The following is an 11,418-nucleotide window of genomic DNA, read 5'->3' on the forward strand; positions in this document are numbered from 1 at the left end:
GCCCCTTCTCCCTTCCCACCCTGCGCCGCTGGCCAAAAGACCCGCCGGGCCTATGCACATATGCACCTCTGACCTCCCCTACCTCAACTCCTCCATACCCTGTGCTGCACCTTGTCATCAGCCGAGCTCCTCCCCTGTCGTCGGTTGTCGCTCCCTCCTCAACGAAGCCGAGTGCCGCCCCCCTAAGAGTACCACCGCGCCACTGCCACCGGACCAAGTTTTTTTTTCTTTCACAAATTGATCTTGTAGATGAGTTTAGTGTTATATGTTGCATTTCTATGGTTCACATGTGAGTTTAGTGTTATATGCTACAATTGACATGGATGATTTATATGTATGTGCATATGTGAATGTATGAATTGTGAATATGTGAAATGGACTATTCATATGTGCATGCATTTGTGAATTGTGGGCATGTGAAGTTAATGCCAACTACAATGTATGTGCATGTCAATGTCAATTGAAATGTCGCCAAAATGTGACATATTTTTTTCATATGCTACTTGTATCGAGTTGTTTGCACGTGATGGAAGAGATCGTTCCTGCGCCAGTATGATATCCTAGAAAACCGATGTTGATGCAATTTCATTGTCAATGCCACTCGAGGATAATGCTATCTGCAAGCAGTGGTGCTAAACGAAGTGCATAAATATTAGGCAATTACACCCACGATGAGAACATCCAATTGTGCCTCTTATGGAAAATTACTGTATGATCCCATTGTAGGCGATGAATAGCGGGGGGAGGCAAATTGAAAATGGATTGCCGAGCACTACCACCTCAACATAATATATCAAGTTTGATAGAACTGCTAACCCTCTTGAGCATCGATCGGCTACAATTATGAAGGAGAGAATAATAGCATGCAAGTTAAACTGAGCATTGTCATCCAAGCATCAATACCATATTAAGAGCATCAAAGTTAACTAGTCCCTTGACCAGATTCCCGTTTTTTTGTCATTTCTATGTGTACTAATGGTTTCCTTTGGCGTAGTTTGGAGAAGCCCATGCATTGTAAAAGGAAATTGTAAAAGGAAAAAAGAGAGGACATCTGGCCTACTTCACTCTTGGCTCAAGTTGAAGATTTGTCTAATATGGCAAGGACTACACCTTGTCAAACAAGAGATCAAGGTCCGACAAGTCTTTGACGCCATCAGAGAAGGGTATGACAGCTAGAGTCCAACTCCTCAATCTAGCACCACCTAGTAAGAAGAAACCACTAGGGTGGAAGGCCGAAAATGAGAAGCTGGAGAGGGAAGGAGAGAATGCACCATACAAAAAGGAACATTCAGGCTTATTGGTGGGTTAATAGATGGACTATGTTTAATTATATTGGATGGTGTATGTTTGAGGACCGTCGTATGAATTATTTGCATGATGTTTCTTTTACTAGGATATGTCATTTCCATGCTTAGAAATTCTGATTTTGAATTGAGACATTTAAAATCACGGATCCGAATATGATTTAGTTCCATACGTTAGAAATAATATAGTTAAATCAGGGTGGGGTGAAACTAAAGTAAATATAAATATATGCGACAATGGAGAGAAAAAGGAGTTGTGGCAATTTTGAGGCTACAAGAATTGATTGATTATCGAAGGGCTATCTAGAAGCTCTGTTTGGAGATAGAGATGTTGGTTTGACCCCAATGTGTTTTCTACTACTCGCTGTCAACATATTAGATTTGCTCCCGATCTTGGAAAGAGACAATCGGCTGCTAGTTCTCGTGTCTATGCTAAAACTATTTGGAAGCACAACGAGGCTGCTCACTTGCGACGGAGAAGGAGGAATGTTGTTTTGGAGTGTAAGAAATTTACATCACAACTAATGAGTAGTTGTCGAAGATTATCATGCATTCATCAGTTCTGTTTCTCCACTGGTTAAAATCATTTGTTGTTGTCATTTAAATGTGAAACAAAAATATTGTCATTGTCGATGGTCTTCTTTTATACCAGCTTAGAGATTTGTACTACCGGTAGCTACCAAGAAGACTCAAAAGTCCCATATGCTAATTACTCATGGTTTTGGTTAACCCTTGGCCTAAATGCGATGGCTCTGTGTGTGATGTGTTCGAAGGCTAGGTACACGACCTTAATATATGTCATTTTCCTGTTGTCGAAAATGAGGCAATTTTTTCTTTCCAGACGTTCCACATAGATTAGGGTATTGTTGTGGCACTTCTTTTGGTCATTGTCGATCTCCTTCAGCATCCCTTCACACCAAGAATTGATGGACTATTAGGTGGCCGCTGAACCGATAGGGAGGTGGGCTTCCACCCAGGATGACACAAGCTGGCGGACTGCTGTCGTGAATGGGAGATCTTTGCAAAGTTGAATAGTGATCTCAAATGCCCTTAAGCAAAGCTGGCATACATGACCGGTCATCCACATGATCATGTGTGTCGGTGTCAAAACCGGCGGATCTCGGGTAGGGGGTCCCGAACTGTGCGTCTAGGCGGATGGTAACAGGAGACAAGGGGCACGATGTTTTTACCCAGGTTCGGGCCCTCTCGATGGAGGTAAAACCCTACTCCTACTTGATTAATATTGATGATATGGGTTGTACAAGAGTAGATCTATCACGAGATCAAAGAGGCTAAACCCTAGAAGCTAGCCTATGGCATGATTGTTGTTCGTCCTACGGACTAAAACCCTCCAGTTTATATAGACACCGGAGAGGGTTAGGGTTACACAGAGTCGGTTACAATGGTAGGAGATCTACGTATCCGTATCGCCAAGCTTGCCTTCCACGCCAAGGAAAGTCCCATCCGGACACGGGACGAAGTCTTCAATCTTGTATCTTCACAGTCCAGGAGTCCGACCAAAGGTGATAGTTCGGCTATCCGGACACCCCCTAATCCAGGACTCCCTCAGTAGCCCCTGAACCAGGCTTCAATGACGACGAGTCCGGCGCGCATATTGTCTTCGGCATTGCAAGGCGGGTTCCTCCTCCGAATACTTCATAGAAGATTTTGAACACAAGGATAGTGTCCGGCTCTGCAAAATAAGTTCCACATACCACTGTAGAGAGAATAATCTTTACACAAATTCAATCTGCTGACGTATTCTGCGGCGTGACGTCACACCACGGCCAAGCCTTTATTGGAATCGTTTTTACTGTCCCACCTCAGCGTGTTTAGCGAGGCGGTTTCTTTGGCACGTCTTGTCAAAGCAGAGATCGTGTCCCCTTATTCCGGGATTCTCATTAATACGGGTGTGGGTAACCCAGTCGTGCCCGTTGGCACGCCTCCTCTATCGAAGGCGAGTCCCGAACGGTCACGGGGAGGGCTCTTGGTATTCAACCTCTTTATAGCGAGACCAAGGCCCGCTCCTTTCTTTCAATCTCAATCGAATCCGCCCCTCGCCTCGAGTTCCAACACCCAAAGCTCTAAATTTAGGCGCTTCGGACCTCCGAGGATGTCCGGCTCCGACCTGCAAGGCCGGTGGATGCCTTCCTCCGTCACGGAAGAAGACGTGCTAAAGCTGAGAGACGCCAGGTATCTAACCGGTGAAATTTCACACAGGCTGCCTACCCAAGGGCAGGTTATTCCCACTCCCAGGCCTGGTGAGAGCGTGGTGTTCATGTATCACTTCCTTCAGGGGTTAGGCTTCCCGACGGATCCCTTTGTGAGGGGGCTCATGTTTTATTATGGGCTGGAATTTCATGACTTGGATCCGGAGTCCATCCTCCACATCTCATCGTTCATTGTCGTATGTGAAGCCTTCCTCCGCATTACCCCTCACTTTGGGTTGTGGCTCAAAACCTTCAAAGTGGAACCGAAGATGATCAGGGGGCAGCAGGCAGAGTGCGGAGGGGCTGTTATAAGCAAGAATGTTGACGCTCCATGGCCCGAGGGCTCTTTTCAAGAGGAGCTCAGTCTGTGGAAACAAGAGTGGTTTTATATCACAGCTCCCAGGGGCACCAAATGGGTGGCGCCACCTGCCTTTCGCTCGGGTCATCCACCGCGGCTGGCGTCATGGGTCAATAAAGGGCTCGACTGGGGGGCGTCCAAGGACGTGCCCTTGTTGCAGGGCCGTATTCGAGACCTCCTAGAGAGAGAGATCAATCTGGTCGTGGTAGCACGGGTCATGCTGATTCGTCGCACCCTGCCCTGCAAACGTCGCCCCCTCCTCCTGTGGGAGTTCAATCCGGAGGGACCATGAGCTCTCCAACATCTTATGGGCGTAACGCCCGTGGAGATGTACCAACTGTTCTTCGGATCACAAGCAATGTGTCCGGACTTGACCGAGGACGCAGGCCCGAGCTGCAATTGCCCAGATACTCAAGTAAGTAGTCCTATACACGGACATGCTATCCGTATATCTATCATAAACTTGCCTTTAAAAGAGCTGTCCCTTGAACAAGAGTGGATAGCGAAAGCAAAACTGATCCGGTGCCCGGCCCCCCTCCCTGAGACCACGCCGGATCCTGTGTTAACCAGGATGCTAGAGGCTGCGCCTTTTGAAGAAGGCGAAGGGGGGAACAAGGGAGCTACTGCCTCTGTGAAGGAGTTTATTGAGAAAGGAGGGATCAAGAATCCCTCCCTCTAGGGGGAGAAGAGGAACGCTTCTGAAGACCCGGAGACCAAGGCCTCGAAGCGGGGGAAGAAATCTTCGCCAGAGGGTCCTGCGTCGGGAGATGCCCCGGCCACACTATTTCCCCAAGGAGATCAGCCCTAAAGAGGGGCGTTTTCTTAAAATGAGAGACATCCCTATTTTATTTCTGAAGATAACCGAAATTTTTCCTTGTAGTTCGGATCTCAGCCCTTCTCAGCAGAGCTCGTCTTCAGGGGATCTTGATCCGGAGATGATGGAGAGCGAAACGCCTCCACCTGCCGTACCGTCATGCGAGGCGGACGACCCTGAGGTGTCGTCACGGAGGGTTTCTCCGAATCCAGCGGGGCCTGAAGGCAGTCGTATGTCCCCTCAAAGCCCTCCGCGTCCGGCCTTCGAAAAAGGCCATCGGACGAGTCCGGCACCGACTGGTGTACGGTCGGAGGAGCTGAAAGATCTGCTTGGGCGAGCGTCTATCTCGGAAGATCACCGTGCGCTAATGGGTACGGTGATTGAAAGGATTTCATCCGCTGAAGGCGAGTTGCATGAAGCCGTCATAAGTTTACTGACGGGTTTTGAGGTACGCAAAATGATGTACCTTCTGACAGTTTTGCATATAGAATGCGCCCTGTATAGATAGTAGCCCCTGAGACTCAGTGCGTTGTCAAAAATGACAGCGCGCCAAGGATCATAATCCCAGGTATAATACGCGCTCTTCCTATGTAGGTGGCGAAGCGTCTGGTGGCAAGCCGGACTGATGAATTTGCCGAACTAAAGTGGCAACTTGACGTGGCGGATTCTGACATCGCGCTTGTCAATAAGCGGCTTGACGAGTCACAAGGTATGCAGCTTCTCCGCGGACACCCGGTAAGGTAGCTTAATGCCTGTGCCTTACAACATGTATACTTGACGCAAATGGTGTCGCTGCCATGGATAACCTTCAGGCGGAACTCACCCGAGCCAAGGAGCAAGCCCGAAAAAGTGATGCGGCTGCCTTAAAAGCGGCCGAAGAGCTGAGAGCCGAACAGGCTGCTCACTGCCGAAGCAAGAAAGAAATGGCCGAGATGGCCGTAAAGTTGAAGAATGCTACCGACCGTTGCGAGCTTCTTGAAAAAGAAGGTCGAGTGGAACAAGAGGACCTGAAAAAGGCCGCTACTGAGGCCAAGGATGCTCATTCTGTGATGAGAGCTATGAAAGAGGAGCTACGTCAGGCCGAAGATATTGCGGCTGGAAAGCCTTTTCTGGTGTGGAGGAAATTCACGGATCCTAAGTAGGCTCAGTTGGGCCAGCTGTGGGGTGCAGAGGATGCTTATCTGGACTTGACGGCGAGTGCCGCAGACGCGGCCGAACACTTCCGAGGCCAAAAGGATCACGGAATGGAAGAGCTTTTTTGGTCGCAGTTCCATAGTCCAGAGCATCCGCTTCCATTGACCGATCGTTTGGCCGAATGGGCTGAGCTGAATAGGTTGTCCGGACTTGCCATGAAGGATGGCGTGACTCATTTGTGGCCGAACAGGCCCGAGCCGAAGAGTTATTTTGGCTTGGTGCAGCAGTTCCTTGGTGCGGTGCCGCATATTGGTGCAATGAAGCGGTCAACATGCATAGAGGGTGCGCGGATGGCTCTTGCCCGTGTCAAGACATACTGGGCGGAGATGAAGGCCATCGACGTTGCATCCCAGGATTTGGACAGAAGCCGAGTGCCTGCCGAGCACTATTTTGTGGAAGTCCTGCAGGGCGCTCGTTTAATAGAGACGCAGTGCTTGAAGGATATTATGTTCTAATGACATGTATGATTTGTGAAACAATGTTTCAATATAATATAAGGGCTTCTTATACTTGTGCGTTCAAGTATTAAAATACCTCCTGTGCGGCCGTTAATGTATATGTGTATATAACTTGAAAGATGGCAGTCTTCGGCTTCAGCCCCCACGCACATAGTGTGGGGGTGTTTGCCACACTTAATCCAACGTCTTGGTCCTGTAAAGGAGGTGATAGCGTAGCAAACTAGGCAACCTGACTATAATGCTTTATCATTTTCACTTAGCCATATGAGTTCGATGGTGGGGCTACTATATAGCCCCTAGGGGCACTGCGCCCTCCCGAATTCGGGGCGCGTATGTGCCTGACCGGGAAACGGTCCTTCGTTAATGCGGAGGAATTCTAAACATTCCAGTGGGTCATCAAGTGGTTGACCAATCTCACACTATATCATGACAGTCAGTTTTCGGCTTTCTCTACTGAGGTGCTCACCAGGCCGAACCGGGGCACAATCGCAGTAGTTCTCCTGGTGTCGCGTTAGCCGATAGAACGGAACGTAAGGCAGCAAAACACAGGAGCCGGGCAAACCCAACATTTGACCAAAGACATGATTCGGAGCTGATGCATATAAGGCCTAACTCGAGACGCCGAACACTCCCTAAGGTATTCAGTCTTGATGAAAACGGGCAGAACAATGCCCTAAACCCCTGGTGTCCAGGTACGCGCAAAAAATTCTGACGCGGCCGATGCGAAAACGCCAGCCTCCTCCTCGGTTATAGCAAGAAACCGGGGGATGTGTATCAACAAGAGACAATAAAAAAGGTTTACGCAGGGTCTTAATCTGAAAAGAATCCTTGCAACGGGTCCCTACTACACGTCTGCGCCTGTGTCTCCGTTGTGTCGTATCTTGGACGGGTGTAGCACGGTGTTCATCTGTAAAAGAGAAGAACTTAGTTGAAGAAAGGTCGTGCGAAAAATGTACTTTATATTAAATAAATGGAGTACGATTCGAAAAGCGAATAAAATTGAGCCTTATTGTCTCTTGTTGTTCATGCATGCAGCCCCTTGTATGGGGGTGTGCGACTAGTAGGCCTTTATATGTTTACGCTAGACTCGTCTAGCCATGTCCGGGGTCCAAATGACCTGTTCAGGTGCTTGGTTTAGCGGAGCCGGATTAGTGTGTGACTGTCCAGGCAGTCTCACGTTCTTCCGTGCTCGAGTAACACTTGATACTTCCCTTTAATGAGATGATGCCGCGTGGACCGGGCATTTTAAGTGTAAGAGATGCATAATGCGGTATTGCGTTAAAGCGGGCGAAAGCTTCACGTCCCAATAGTTCTTGATAGCTACTTTTGAGTGGGGCGATATGGAAGGTTAACTTTTCACGGCGGAAGTTGTCGAATGAGCCGAACACAACTTCTAGCAGTAGGGAGCCCGTACAATGGGCATATAGGCCTGGCATTACCCCCTTGAAGGAGGTGTCGCTGTGGCGAATTTTGGTTGGGTCTATCCCCATTTTGCAGATTGTGTCCTGATATAGCAGGTTTAGATCACTACCGCCGTCCATTAGGACTTCTGTGAATTGGAGTCCGTCGATTATAGGATCTAATATCAAGGCAGTCCATCCTGCGTTCCGGATACTTCCGGAATAATCCTGATGATCAAAGGTGATTGGTTTTGACAACCAATGTCGGGACTCCGCTGGGATAGGCGGTGCGGCGCGTATTTCTATGGGCGCCGTTCTGATTTTCCCTTTTATCACTTGAAGTGAGTTTACTGTTTTGACTTCTTGTGGGAAATTCTTTTGTTTTCCGGTGCTCTGCTTGTGGGGTTCGTCATCGTCCTCGCTTGGTGTGTCGAGCCCCTTGTGTTTGGCATTGAGTTTGTCGGACTGCTTGAAGACCCAACAATCTCTGTGGGTATGGTTTGCAGGCTTCCCGGGGGTACTGTGGATTTGGCATATTTTGTCCAAGATTTTGTTTAAGTTGGATAGCTCGTGGTTGTTATCCTTGAGGGGCAGTTTTTTATGATTCTGCCGAGAGCTTTTGAATCCGGCGTTGACTGTCGTGCTCCTCGGGCTGTTTCCCCTTGTCCGGCGCTGGTCCTTGCTGCGTCGTGGTTTCCCGTTTCCATCTCTGACTTCGGATGTACTTGGGTCGCTGGTACTACATCTTGCCAGCCAACTATCCTCTCCCACGCAAAAGCGGGTCATGAGGCTTGTTAGTGCAGCCATTGTTCTTGGCTTTTCCTGGCCAAGGTGCCTGGCGAGCCATTCGTCTCAGACGTTGTGTTTGAAAGCCGCTAAGGCTTCGGCGTCCGGACAGTCGACTATTTGGTTCTTTTTGGTGAGGAACCTATTCCAGAATTTGCGGGCTGACTCTCCGGGTTGTTGAGTTATGTGACTTAAATCGTCTGCATCCGGAGGGCGGACATAAGTCCCTTGAAAATTTGCCCGAAAAGCATTCTCGAGCTCTTCCCAACTTCCAATGGTATTTTCAGGGAGGCTTTTAAGCCAGTGCCGTGCTGACCCTTTGAGCTTGAGGGGTAAGTATTTTATGGCGGGGAGATCATCTCCTCTAGCCATGTGTATGTGGAGGATGTAATCCTCAATCCAGACTCTAGGGTCTGTTGTTCCGTCGTATGATTCTATGTTTACGGGTTTAAATCCCGCTGGAAATTCATGATCCAGCACCTCATCGGTGAAACATAGGGGGTGTGCGGCACCCCTATATTTGGGTGTGCCGTGATGTTCGGATATTTGGCATGTTGCATTGCTTAGAAGAGCTTGCTTTCTTGGCCCGTAGATGGACCTAACTCGGCCATCCTTTTGATGCGAATCCTTATGCGGATCGCGTGCCAGCTTGTGTGCGGCGCCGCTTGCCGCTCTATGCTTGTCATGTGGTCGTCTATCCGACCGGGCGGCCTCTTTGTTCTTTGATTGTGGGGGCTTTAAGGCCTCCTTATCGAATTCGGGCAGTAGTTTGCGCTTCGGGTAGCTCTTTGTTTGGCGACTGTCGCCGTATTTGTCTGCGGTGTTGAGTACTTTGCTCCATCTGATTCTGAGTGCATCTTCCGCTGTTTTGAGCTTCCGCTTCTGCTTTTTCAGGCTACGCATAGTGGCAACGAGCCTTTTGTGGAGGTTCTTCTGCTCCAACAACTTGTCCGGTGTGAGATCGTCCGGACTGTTATCTTCGCTGGGGACGGATTGTTTATCCAAGTTGTCCTGTTCGGACGGTTGTTCAATGGCATGTTCGTCGTCCACCGGTTCGACCTGCTCTATGGCTGGGTCTGTATGGCCGCCGTCTTTGTCGAGGCGGGACTTTGTGCGGCGCTTTCGTCGCCGTCTTGACTGCTTTTCGAGGGATTTATCCTTCGTAGCGTCCCGTTGTTCCTCGTCGTCACTTCCTTTAGGTGTATCCACCATGTATACATCGTGAGATGGGGTGGCTGTCCAATACCCTGTAGGTGCTGGTTCGTGGTTATCTCCTACATCGTCGTCCATACCGCCGATGTCTTCGGAGTCGAAATTGAGCACGTCGTTTAAACTTTCGACAGTGGCTATGAAGTGGGTGGTGGGTGGGTGTTGAATTTCTTCGTCGTCCGCATCCCAACCTTCCTGACCATAGTCCGGCCAGGGCTCTCCTGATAAAGAGAGAGACTTTAGTGAATTCAGGATGTCGCCAAGGCGCGAGTGCTGAAAGATGTCCGCGGCAGTGAACTCCATAACCGGCGCCCAATCGGATTTGATTGGCAGGGGCACGGGAGGTTCGGAGTCCGGAGAGGAGTCCGGCACCTCAGAGTAACGGGCTTTGCAAGGGACAGGGATGGTGTTCGGCTCAATCGCCATAGAGATCGTAGCCCCTGAGGCGGTGTCCAGCCACTCGTCCTCGATCGGCGAAGTCGGCTCTGAGCTAAGGGTCGGAGCGGATGCTGGTGCGGCCTCCAGGGCACTGTTCGGCGGCAGAGCTAGATCATACCCATCGAGACAGTGCGGCGCGCTTGGCTGTGGCTCGAATCCGTCGAAGATCAAGTCTCCGCGGATATCAGCCGTGTAGTTCAAACTCCAAAATCTGACCTGATGGCCAGGGGCGTAGCTTTCGATCTGCTCCAGATGACCAAGTGAATTGGCCCGCGGTGCAAAGCCGCCGAATACTAAGATCTGTCCGGGGAGAAAAGTCTCACCCTGGACCGCGTCGTTGTTGATGATCGAAGGAGCCATCGGACCTAAAGATGACGGCACCGAGGAACTCTCAATGAAAGCACCAATGTCGGTGTCAAAACCGACGGATCTCGGGTAGGGGGTCCCGAACTGTGCGTCTAGGCGGATGGTAACAGGAGACAAGGGACACGATGTTTTTACCCAGGTTCGGGCCCTCTCGATGGAGGTAAAACCCTACTCCTGCTTGATTAATATTGATAATATGGGTAGTACAAGAGTAGATCTACCACGAGATCAAAGAGGCTAAACCCTAGAAGCTAGCCTATGGTATGATTGTTGTTCGTCCTACGGACTAAAACCCTCCGGTTTATATAGACACCGGAGAGGGATAGGGTTACACAGAGTCAGTTACAATGGTAGGAGATCTATGTATCCGTATCGCCAAGCTTGCCTTTCACGCCAAGGAAAGTCCCATCCGGACACGGGACGAAGTCTTCAATCTTGTATCTTCACAGTCCAGGAGTCCGACCAACGGTGATAGTTCGGCTATCCGGACACCCCCTAATTCAGGACTCCCTCAATGTGTCTTGGCAATGAGGTTGCACATTGCTGTAAATGTGAGGTGGAACTAAAGTAAACATAAAGTATATGTGGTAGTGGAGACAAAAAAGAGTTCTGGCAATTTTAAGGGCTATCTAGAAGATGTTGGTTTGATCCTGATATGTTTTCTACTACTCGCTATCATCATCTTAGATTTGCTACCGATCTTGGAAAGAGACAATCGGCTGCTAGTTCTTGTGTCTAGGGCAAAACTACTCGGAAGCACAACGAGGCTGCTCACGTTCGAGAGAGGAGGAGGAATGTTATTTTGGAGTGTACGAAATTCACATCACATCGAATGAGTAGTTGTCGAGTTATCGTGCATTCATCATTCACATCACACCCGA

This window comes from Triticum dicoccoides, chromosome 1B (assembly GCF_002162155.2).
Source record: "Triticum dicoccoides isolate Atlit2015 ecotype Zavitan chromosome 1B, WEW_v2.0, whole genome shotgun sequence".
NCBI lineage: Eukaryota > Viridiplantae > Streptophyta > Magnoliopsida > Poales > Poaceae > Triticum > Triticum dicoccoides.